Source organism: Megascapheus bottae, chromosome 13 (genome assembly GCF_031878675.1).
Source record: "Megascapheus bottae isolate mThoBot1 chromosome 13, mThoBot2.hap1, whole genome shotgun sequence".
NCBI classification, from domain to species: Eukaryota; Metazoa; Chordata; class Mammalia; order Rodentia; family Geomyidae; genus Megascapheus; species Megascapheus bottae.
The window spans coordinates 44,203,375-44,215,916 of record NC_143521.1 but is presented as its reverse complement, the minus strand read 5'-3'; positions in this window follow the sequence as shown (position 1 = coordinate 44,215,916).

Sequence of the window (12,542 nt, the reverse complement as noted above, 5' to 3'; positions counted from 1 at the left end):
TCATATTAAGTGAAGTAAGCCAGATTCAAAGGAACTTACCCTCAATGGTTTCTCTCATTAGTTATAATCAGTAGAAACCTTGGGCTCTACTAGCAGAGATCTGCAATAGAGCAAAACCTTGATACATAAGGCCATATAGTGTGAAGGTAATTGAAAAGACCTCCAGGATATTGAAACAAAAGCCTTATAATGAATGATTGTTGTCCTTAATGTACTAGGTTATCTCTCATCTCTTTTGCTGTCCCTTGGTTATCTCATATTGTTATAGTATCTCACTTTGTTATCTGATATATTGGATTTATTTGTATTTGGTTATTTGAAATTGGATAGGGAAGGGAGGAAAACCAAGACGGGGGGGCGGGTGGAGGTGAGGGTAATGGGGACCAAGACATCTGAAAGGGTATCAATATATGTGAATTAATGCACCTTCTATCTGGCAAATATCATGTAACCCTTTTATTAATTACAATAAAAATATAAAAGAAGAAATAGGCATGATTAATGCATAACATATTTTCTGTGCTGCCTGATCCTCATTAGTTATAATTTCATTCCCATTTTTTGGAAACTTTGATAAGAAAGAAATAGGAGCTTTTATAAATTTAGACAAAGTTCATCATATAGAAAAACTTCTGATCATCTATGTCTGGGGAAAATTAAAAATGATTAGTAAGTACAAAAGTTGAGTTCACAATCATTATTCAAAAACAATTGTGCGAGTAAAAAATACTACTTTTTTAACAGACAAGTCAACTATTCACTTTGATAAAAATTCCTTCCTTACTACAACTATATAAGATAAATGATTCCCTTACTTCACACTTCAAAGTAAGGCAACTGCACCGTGCATTCCAGTTTACACTGTTAAACCTGTCAAGTGGAAACCATGATTTCTTCAAGCAGCAAGAACCTAAGACTGTAAGGATCTTGAGGGATGATTATTTAAAGTGGTATCTAATCAAATATCTTAAAAGAATGTGAGGATTTAAATAAGAAAATTTGAATATAGCTAAGAGACTAAGATGAAATTTTGAAGATTGATTCAAGATACCATTCTTTAATTTTCTACTACAGAAATAATTAATAGGGAGCAACATTTTGCTTTTTCCAGTAAATAACCATTAAAATACTGACAGTAAGGCTGGGAGTTTGGCCTAGTGTAGAGTGCTTGCCTAGCATGCACGAAGACCTGGGTTCAATTCTCAGTACCACATACATAGAAAAAAGCCAGAAGTGGTGCTGAGGCTCAAGTGGTAGAGCTCTAGTCTTGAAAAATCCCAAGGACAGTGCTCAGGCCCTGAGCTCAAGCCCAGGACTGATGAAAACATAAATAAATAAAATACTGACAGTAGTAACAATTTACAGACTTTTAAAAACACTAAAGATTTATTTTTACATCTCTGTCATCAATTTAGTACCCAGGAATAATTGGTGATTTTTCTATTATATGAATTGCATTATATGAAAATTATTCAAAAGATTTTAAATATTAAATTGGATAATATTTTAATAAAGTTTTATCAACATTTCTATTGCAAAATAAACATGTGTTTTTAATAACACCAATTTTTTCCTGGTTTCATAAGGTAATATTAAGATCAGTGAGTTTGATCTGAATTCATCTATCCACCAAACTCCTGTAATATATATATACTTCTCAATTTTGTTCCACATGTGAACAGAACCTAGAAATACAGATATTGGTTGTTGTTACTTTACAATAAGAATATGATTTCCAGTCAAACTTCTGTGATTTTTATCATAAATTAAATATACTTACATAGTATTTTAATTTTTAAATTAGTATCTTCATGTATTTGTTCTGAAAACCTAACTTTACTAGCATATGGAAAATAACTTGACCTGAGATGGATATTTGCTTTCATAAGGTCTCAGCAAATAAAGTATAATTATAAATTTTTAATTAGAAACTTCTTGAAATAATGACATTCCTTTAGCATATAGTAAAAATGATACAGATTGTAGTTTCAGAATAAAAAAATAAAATCAGCTTTTCTTAACTCTCACCTTACAGAATTTAAAAGTTAATAAGGTATGTTGGTATTCTCTTACTGACCTGGTGGACTTTTAGTCAGTAAACTCTTATAGGCATCTAAGAATCATATTATTTTTCTTCCTACTAATTCCAATTGTAGTAATATATGAGTAGACCTGCATATAAAATTACATATGACTGATATCTATGCTATATTTGTGGCAATTATTTTAGTAAAATAAATTCTCCCTGACATGCTTATTGAGTTATAGTCAGAAATAAGTGTCCCCATGCTTTCTTTTTTTCAGTCTTTTGTAATTGAGATCAGGTTTTACTGAATGGATTAGGTTGGTCTGCTTGTCATATGTAGTTCAGGCATGTCTTGAAGTCACTATGATACTTTCTCAGCTTCTCAATTTTTGATATTACCGACAAGCACCTCACTTAATTGCTTAAATTTTATTAGATATCTTTCTACATTTGAACACATTAAACTATCCTCTCAACACTAGGAAATAAGTTCTATTACCTTCTGTCATTGGCACTTATATAATTTATATTTAAATGTGCATTTCAAAAAGGTTTTTATTTAGTGTCTTTAATATGTTTCTTCATGATGAAATGAACATAAATTCTAATGAAAAGTTATAGAAAAACATTTCTATTACCTATGGTGAAAACTTTTTTTCTTTCGTTTTTATTGTATTTTATTGTAGGGGTAACTTATAAAGGGATTGCAGTTATATTTATCAGGTAGGGGTACATTAATTCTTGAACACTGATACCCATTCCCAGGTTTTTGTTCCACTTTTCCTCCCCCTAAGCCCTCCCAACCCCTTTTCTTCTCTATATTATATCTCAACTATCTCCCATCACTCCCTTTGAAATTATGATGGAGGCTGTTTAGTAAATATATTAAAATTGGCACTAATAAAACATGCCTACAATCACAAGGAATAAATAAATTGCAGGACATATTTTCTAAGAATAATAAGCAGCAAAATGAAGGTAGTTTTAAGACCAGGAATCCCCAGTTCAAACCAAATATCACAACCCTACACACACATGTACACATATATATATACACATATATATCTATAGATAATATATCTATATGTGTATAGACACATAAACATTGCATGCAGATGGTTGTATGTGTGAGTATGACACAAGCAATACAGATCAATTTTGAAATGATATAGTTAGCACTTTATTATTTATTTAGATGACATAATCTGGATAAAAGGGACATTTCTTTGCCCTTCACAATACTTTTCTTCAACTATTCAGTGTTGCAGATTGTGCTTCTTACTTTTAATAGTATAATAAAAAATGGGATTTAAAGTTTATGGAAGACCAATGTTATCAATTTTATATGAAAAGGCAGTGAAGTTTACCAAAAGCTTTTAAGACAAATGGAGTATACAAAGTGATAAACAAAGCTATTTCTTACATCAAAAGAGAAAGAGTAATACAGTGAGCCATTCAGATGGACAGACAATGAAGGGAACATAGAAACAGAGACCAAAAATACATGTACATGGAACCACTTTGCTTTGATGTAGCTCTATTTAAAACCCTATTTACACACTGATTGTGACAATGCTTTTTTAGTGTATTAACAAAGACAACTGCCTTAATACAGTAAGAGAATTTTGAAATAGAATTCATAATTCAAAGAAAAGCTTTCATAAGTATTCTATTTCTGATTGATGATTCCGATGAGGAGGATGAGAATGGTGATAATGGAATCTTTGTGGCTCTCATCATCTTTTGTATTTTACCAACCCATCTTGTCTTCAGCACAACAGATTTTTGCTACCAGTAGATATATGGATACAAAGAAATGCTTGGGAATTAATATTCAATATGATATTTCTTTTTTTAGATATTTTTTATTGTAATTAATAGAAGGGTTACATGATATTTGCCAGATACAAGGTACATTAATTGACATACATTGATACCCTTTCACATGTCTTGGTCCCCATTTCCCTCCCCCTACCGCCACCCCTCATCTTGTTTCCCCCTTCCCTATCCAATTTCAAATAACCAAATACAAATATATCGTATATATCAGGTAACAAAGTAAGATACTGTAGCAGTATGAGATAACCAAGGGACAGCAAAAGAGATGAGAGATAACCTAGTACATTAAGGACAACAATCATTCATTATATGGCTTTTGTTTCTATAACCTAGAGGTCCTTTCAATTAGCATCATACTATTTGGCCTCATGTATCAAGGTTTTGCTCCATTTAAAATCTCTGCTAGGAGAGCCCAAGGTTTCTACTGATTTTGACAAATGAGGCAAAGCATTGAGCCTAAGTTCCTTTGAGTCTGGCTTACTTCACTTAATATGATTTTTTTCTATGTCTTCCCATTTCCTAACAAATAGGGCTATGTCGTTTTTTCTGACAGCAGCATAGAATTGCATTGTTTACAAATACCACATCTTGTTGATCCACTCATCAACTGAGGGACATCTAGGTTGGTTCCATATTTTTGCTATGGTGAATACTGCTGCAATGAACATTGTTGTGCTAGTGGGTTTAGTATGTCCTTGTTTCTAGCTGATTGGGTAAATGCCAAGTAGTGGAATTGCTGGGTCATAGGGGAGCTCTATGTTTAGCCTTTTGAGGCATTGCCATACTTCTTTCCATAGTGGTTGAACGAGTTTGCACTCCCACCAACAGTGTAGTAGTGATCCCTCCTGGCCACATCCCCTCCAGCATCTGTTATTATTCGTTTTCCTGATCCTGGCCATTCTAACTGGAGTGAGGTGGAATCTTAGCGTTGTTTTGATTTGCATTTTTTTTTATGACCAGAGATGTTGAGCATTTCTCCATGTGTCTATAGGCCATTTTTGTTTCTTCTTCAGAGAAGACCCTCTTTACGTCTTTGGCCCATTTTTTAATGGGATGGTTGTTACTTTGGAGATTAGTTTTGGAGTGATTCAATTTTTTGAGCTGTTGATATATTTTAGATATGAGGCCTTTGTCCGTTGTATGGAAAATGACAATCTTTCCAAGGCAATCTACAAATTCAACACAATGTCCATCAATACCCCAATGTCATTCTTTAAAGAAATAGAAGAGGCAATCCAAAATTTCATATGGATTAATAAAAGATCCCATATAGCAAAAACACTTCTTAGCAGAAAGAACAGCACAGGAGGAATTTCAATACCCAACTTTAGACTCTATTATAGCGATATAATTATCAAAACAGCTTGGTACTGGCACAAGAACAAGCATGAAGACCAATGGAATAGAACTGAGGACCCAGATATTAAACCACAGACCTATGGCCACCTAATTTTTGACAAGGGAGCCAAAAAAATAGAATGGAAGAAAGACAGCCTCTTCAACAAGTTGTGCTGGCAGAACTGGTTAAGCACCTGCAAAAAACTAAAATTGGTTCCTTCTTTGTCACCCTGCACTAGAATTAACTACAAATGGATCAAAGACCTGGAAGTAAAAGCTGACACACTGAAAACTTTACAGGAAGGAATAGGAGATACACTAGGCCTCCTTGGCACAGGTCGAAACTTTCTTAATAAGGACCAAGAATCACAACAAATCAGAGAAAGGCTGGATAAGTGGGACTGCATTAAACTGCAGAGCTTCTGTATGGCAAAGGACATAGCTAGTAAATTAATTAGGAAGCCTACAGAGTGGGAGAAGATCTTCACCAATCAATATTATATTTCTACATCTTACACTGATCATCGTTGTGGGCCCCACAAAGATATAAAGATTATTTGTTGCTAAGAACCATTTGGATATATAAGAAATCATTCAAATGCATCTGTATGGGCTGGGAGTTTGATCTAATGGTAGAGTGCTTGTCTAGCATGCACAAAGGCCCGGGTTCAATTCCTTGGTACCACATACATAGAATAAAAGCCAGAAGTGGTGCTGTGGCTCAAGTGGTAGGGTTCTAGCCTTGAGAAAGCCCAAGGTCAGTGCTCAGGCCCTGAGCTCAAGGCTCAGGACTGGCAAAAAAATGCATCCAAACAAGCAACAATGATGGAAACCTGACATGAATGTAAGAAAAACTGTTTCTGTGCCAGTAGGTACCCAATGATATTGGAGATCTTACCCATGAACATGATGGGTTTCTCTTCTGGAAATTGTTGGTATTGTGTCCATCTTCTGCAGAAGAACATTAAAATTAATATCAGTTCATTTTTAATCAGAAATATATATTTAAAATAAAGCCAGTATATATTTCAGGGGAGTAAAATGTACCAAGGCACATTATATTTTCAATGAAATATTGAGCGAAGTATGTAGAGATTTTGTGGAAGATATGTTCACCATGGTGAACATGACAGTAGTAAAGTATTGGAAAAGTCTGCAGTGTCTATGGACCAGCTAAATACAGAATTATTTTATTGCGTGTTCAAGGCTAAGTTGGGAACACTTGAGATATAGAGTGTTTCTGCTAATATCTATTTCTATGTTTATTAATATCTCTCATTGAATTTTAAGTATCCATTAAAATGCTTCCTATATTACCAAACAACAGGGCAACTGAATAGCAACTTTCACTTAATTTCCATTTTAAAGTTTACATATTTGCTCAAGTTTGCCTTTGATCATGGATTCTGCTAATTTCTTTTTTTTTTTTTTTTTGCCAGTCCTGGGCTTGAGCTCAGGGCCTGAGCACTGTCCTTGGACTTTCTCAAGGCTAGAGTTCTACCACTTGAGCCTCAGCACCACTTCCAGCTTTTTTCTATGTATGTGGTACCAAGGAATCGAACCCGGGTCTTCATGCATGCTAGGCAAGCACTTTAACCAGTAGGCCATACTCCCGGCTCTGCTAATTTCTTTAGACATTACAAAGAAGGGCAAAGGGAAACTGGAATATGGTTTGAATACCATAAAATATAGAATAGCTAGCAAGCTGGCTAACTAGAGACACAGGTAGGTAGATAGATAGAGAGAGAGAGAGATAGAGAGAGAGAGAGAGAGAGAGAGAGAGAGAGAGAGAGAGAGAGAGAGAGAGAGAGAGAGAGAGAGAGAACTTATGATTATTTTGTTGTGGGTCATGGCGCTTAGACTCTGAGCCTATGTACTGTCCCTGAACTCTTTAGCTCAGGGCTACTGCCCTATTCCTTGAGCCACAGCTTCGTTTCCAGTTTTCCAGTGGTTAGTTGGAGAAAAGAGTCTCAAGGCCTTTAGTGCTCAGGCCAGCTTCGAACCATAATACTCAGATCTCAGCCTCCTTAGTAGCTAGGATTATACGGGTGAGCCACAGGGCATGGCTTATGATTAGTTCTTCTAAGATATTGGCTCAATATAAACACTTCCAATCTTATAAATGTTAAATCATCTCAAAATCCTAGTACTCCAGCCACTATTCTTCTTTTTCCTTGCTTTCAATATTTCACAGAAATAGGAAGGAGATTCGAATGCCTTGGAATTTTGCAGATTGTATAAAAATCATACATTGAATACTTTGAGTTTCAAATGATTTTGTATAACGGAAATGATTCAGTGTGCATGGAAATTGAGGAGTTAACTAGTCACATCCGTTCATTCCAGTATCAAAAATTCAGCAGATTATTTTTTCTTTACTTAACAGAATATTGCCCTACCCAGTTGTCACAAATTTCCACTTTTCTGTTCAGTAGATGTTGTGCTGTGTGATTTTAGAATTAGTAAAAAAAAACAAACAAAACAAATAAGTTAGTAAACAAATACAGTAGCTACACACAGTGGATAATTAATTTGAACATTAAAAATGTATGTTATTCTTAAATGTATGCATACTGTATGTGTGTACAGGTCCAAACCTGATGCGACTTATTAACAAGAGATCAATTCATTCAATGGAAAATGCTAACAGTTTTGAATTTCACTTAAAAATACTTGGAAGTATTTTTATTTTTGTTCTTTTGACAGTCCTGGGGATTGACCTCAGGACCTTGGCACTGTCTTTGAGCTTTCTCAAGGCTAGAGCTCTCCTATGTGAACCATAGCACCATTTCCACTGTTTTCTGTGGGAATGGTACTCAGGAATCAAACCCAGAGCTTCATGCATGCTAGGCAAGTATTCTACCACTAGGCCACTCCTGATCCCTAAAATTATTTTTAAAAACCTAAAATTTATGATTTTGTATAATTCTTAACAATTCATCATGTTCTGTGTTTATTATTGATAATTTTGTTAAATTTTAGGTAACTGTAAAAATTTATAATGAAACTATGAAAACTACATGCTTAGGATTCTATATACATTAATTGATATGTTATCATTGTCAGTATTATTGCATTTTCATTATTAGTTGATATATATGTATATGTATGTATATATACATACATATACATATATATATACACACACACTTTTTTTCCCTTGGCTCATCCAGTCTATTTCATGAACAAACACTTTATGGAGAAATGACATGCCACAGAATGCAATGGCTGATGATTTCAGGCTCAAAGCACTCTAATTGTTCTAATGGAAAAGGAAGAACATTCCAAGAAGTAAATAGTAGCACCAAATTGTCTTCACATTTGTTGTCAGACTAGTTATATACAGTGCAGGTTTTTCAACTTGCTTCTGTAGCATTATTTAGAATATATACACTTTTTTTTGCCAGTCCTGGCCCTTGAGTTCAGGACCTGAGCACTGTCTTTGGGCTCTCCCAAGGCTAGAGCTCTACCACTTAAGCCATAGCACCACTTCAGGCTTTTTTCTAGTTATGTGGTACCGAGGAATTGAACCCGGGTCTTTGTGCATGCTAGGCAAGCACTCTACCACTATGCCAAACTCCCGGCCTATTTTTAAATTTTAATGTCATTATTCTTTACTAACATCAGCTCTTTGGAAAACATGTGTTACACGAATGTCATTTTTTTCCTGAAATAGTCACAAAATAATGTATAATAGTTTGTACATATATTATGTAAGTCACTTAAATATAACTTGCTTTTCTAAAATATTTGGTCATGAACAAAAATTAATCTGTTATCGTGATTGAAATTGTAGCATTGATTTCAGTTTTATCAGTAGGAAGAACTAGTTATGAAGGCAAAAAAGCAGGATATACATTATGTAGCAACTATTTTCCTTGGCTTGTAAATTACAACATTTACTTTTATATCTTTGGACTTTTATCCATGCCTTTGTCCCTGAGTTGAATATGTGACATGCATAAACATAATATCTACCTAAACTTAAGATACTCATGAATTGTTTGGATTGATTTTTCTCTAAATCTTTGCATAATTATGACAGATAATCAGGGATCTCTGTAAGAGATGTATTCAAAGAATAGAAAACATTTACAGAAAATACATTTAGATTTTTCAGAGCATTAAACATAGCTTCTGTCTTTCCTTATTGGTAGCTTATTGAATTCAATACAGTACTATTGATGAATTGTCCATCTTTGTAAATTAAGTTATCTCCTGGTAAGTACACTGTGCTCCAGTTACAAATAGTTCAAGTAGAACTAGGCTCTGCATTTTCTACAGTTAGGCAGTTGTAGTCACACTTTATCGAATGTCAGAAGGACAGGTTCAGTGCATTACACTCTTCATAACTATGGCCAATACCACAATTCCTTCAGCATGGAGATCAGCATAAGGGCAAATCAATGCCCAAGCAGACTGCCATGAAATGCTGAGTAGAGTCATCCCAAATTGAAGCATAATTAGGTCAAGAAAGAGTGATGATTTTTATTACTAAATTGCACTTCTTCTTTCTACTTCTTTCTATTAATAAGGAAGTTTTCCTTGATGGGGCATAAAAGTCAAGTTCCTTCTGATAACTTCTAGTAGTTTCAAGATAAAGCAGATACCATCATCTGCCAAGTCTGTATAGGTTAATTAATTTATTTCTTTTTTGTTTCTTTTAAATACCACTTGTCACCGTTTGTGCAGGAAAATTACCTAGACATTTCATATGCACACAAGTTAAGGCATGTGATCACTAAAATAAATGAAAATAATCTTCAGAGAAAATGGATTTGTACACAGTTAGCTTACTCACAAATTAATACTATCAACTAAATGAAGAATTATGTATAATTCACGAGGTCGGAAGGCAGCTTATCAACAGTGTGGTGATTCAAAATAAAAGTCAAACACAATTAATATGGTAAAAACCAATAAAATCACTAGATAACAACTTAGTCATTTAACATTTGTGCTATAGCCACAAACAAATACTATCAAATATACAATGAGTCTGAAAGCCTCTTCCACTTTAAGAAAAATATCATTTTATTTCTACTCAGAAAGCAATTTCCTATTTTTTAAAATTCCATGTCTAACTTTGACATTAAACTAATATGTATTGATTCCTATCTCTCTAGTTATACAAGAGAATATTGATTCATATGTTAAAAAATTATCGACACCCTTATCACAGTGTTCCTGAAATTAATATTTTAACATTTTCAAGAAAGGACTAATCTATTCTATCAGTAGTTTAGTATTCTGACCTCAAAATTTACATTTATGTGAAAAGGGAAGGGAGAGGAGACCTCCAGAATATTATAATTTGTATGTTCCTTAACTTTTCCTCTTTCTACATCACTGTTTTTCCTTAGGGCTCTCTCTATAAATCTTCAAAGTGATGTGAATATTTTGCGAAATATTTGCTGTATATGTTCAGAAAAGTTAAAATTATTTTCCTTGCTGCATGACAATATAAGTATAACCTAGAATTCTTTGAAGTGCTCTTGTCAGATTCCATTTGTTCAACATTTACTAATTTATTTAATCTTTATACATTTATAATAATTGGAAGAAAGGGAGGTATGGAATAAATAGAAAAATTTCAAAACCAGTGGTTAACAAGTGATCAAGATTCGATCCAAATTCAGGCATTTATATAATGAGTGATTTTTGTCCTTAATGTACTATGTTATCTCTTGTCTCTTTTGCTGTCACTTGGTTATCTCATATTGTTGCAGAATGTTACCTTGTTATCTGATATATTATATATATGTTTATCTGGTTATTTGAAATAGGATAGGGAAGGGGGGAAATCAAGATGAGGGGCAGAGGTGGGGTGAGAGAAATATGGACCAAAACATGAGAAAGGGTATTAATGTTTGTGAAGTAATGCATCTTTTATCTGGTGAATATAATGTAACCCTTCTATTAATTACAATGAAATATATGAAAAAAATTCAGGCATTTGTTAACAATATTTATTCTTTACACCCCAACAAAGTAGCATTCGTCTAATAAACAAAGAGACAACAGCTACCATTGTGCAATAAGTAGTATAAGTCCTCAATTCTCACAGCATTATAGAGTGTGCCAAACATTATCTTAGGGATATTCAGATAAATAAGACAGCTACAGTTTTTTTTTTACCTCAAGTAGTTCCTCATTTATTTGAATGGTATCTAAAAGGTATAAGACAAAATTGACTACAAATTCTGATGACTTTCATGTCTAAAAAACTATTTATGGAAGAGTAACTACACTGATGAACTTTATACAATCTTATATTTATGGCTTTTTGGAGAATTGAACACTTCCACTTTGCTTTGAACATGATGAGATTTTTTTCTTTGTTTGATTGTGGAGGAGAATGTTAAGGAAATACTTCTGAAGTTAAGGAACCCTGTGTTATTTTAACATAGCCTTGCTTGTAGCGATATTACATGCAATCAGCAAGAGGCTATTGACGCAAAATGAGACACCTAGAATACTGCCTGAAATAATGATTACATAAATAAAGTCATTAGAATGAGGTTGGCCACACGAGACACGTTAGTCAAGAACAAGATGAAAGTAATTATATTGACAGTAGTATCTATGAGAGAAAAAAGCCTGTAGGTTTTTAAACACTAGCAGTGGAATTATGCGTATGTTAGCTTGAGTCAATTTTCTTAAAAAGTAACTTTTTAACCAGGAAGCTGAATTTTAAATGACTAATAACTTAGTTGAAGCAGCATTAATAAATCACAAGGAAGAATATCTGAGGATTTTGAATTGCAATTTTTGTCCCTAATACTCTGCTAATACTAGGGAGCGCCTTGTCCTAGAGATGATCAGATAAACATAGCCTGTACCAAAAATGTTCTGATTGAGTTAAATTGAATATTATGTGCATAATACTGGTGTTATCACTAGCACCTTAGTTTATGAGAGAAATTTAATGCATTCATGTGTATGAAAATTTAAGAGGCCCGATGTGCATGCAGTTAATCTTTCTATGTCAAAGTGATGCATGTATGTTTTGTATGTTTGCATTATATAAAATTCAACAATGAAACAAATTAAAATTGTTTTCAGTGGGGGACTGGGGTGAATGAGAATGAAAGAGGAAGTGAATTTAATCTGAGTACAATGCATTCGTTTGTGAAAATATTTCAATGAAACTTATTTATACAGCTAGTATTTACAAATATACAAATAAAAATTCAGACATTGAAGAAAATAGAATTACATAATTTAAAAATATATTGTCTTTCATTCCAGAAAATTCATTTCTAAATATTTATTTTATGAAAACAATTTTAGATCCACTTAAGATAAAGCTATAACAGTGTTTACAACAACATAGTTT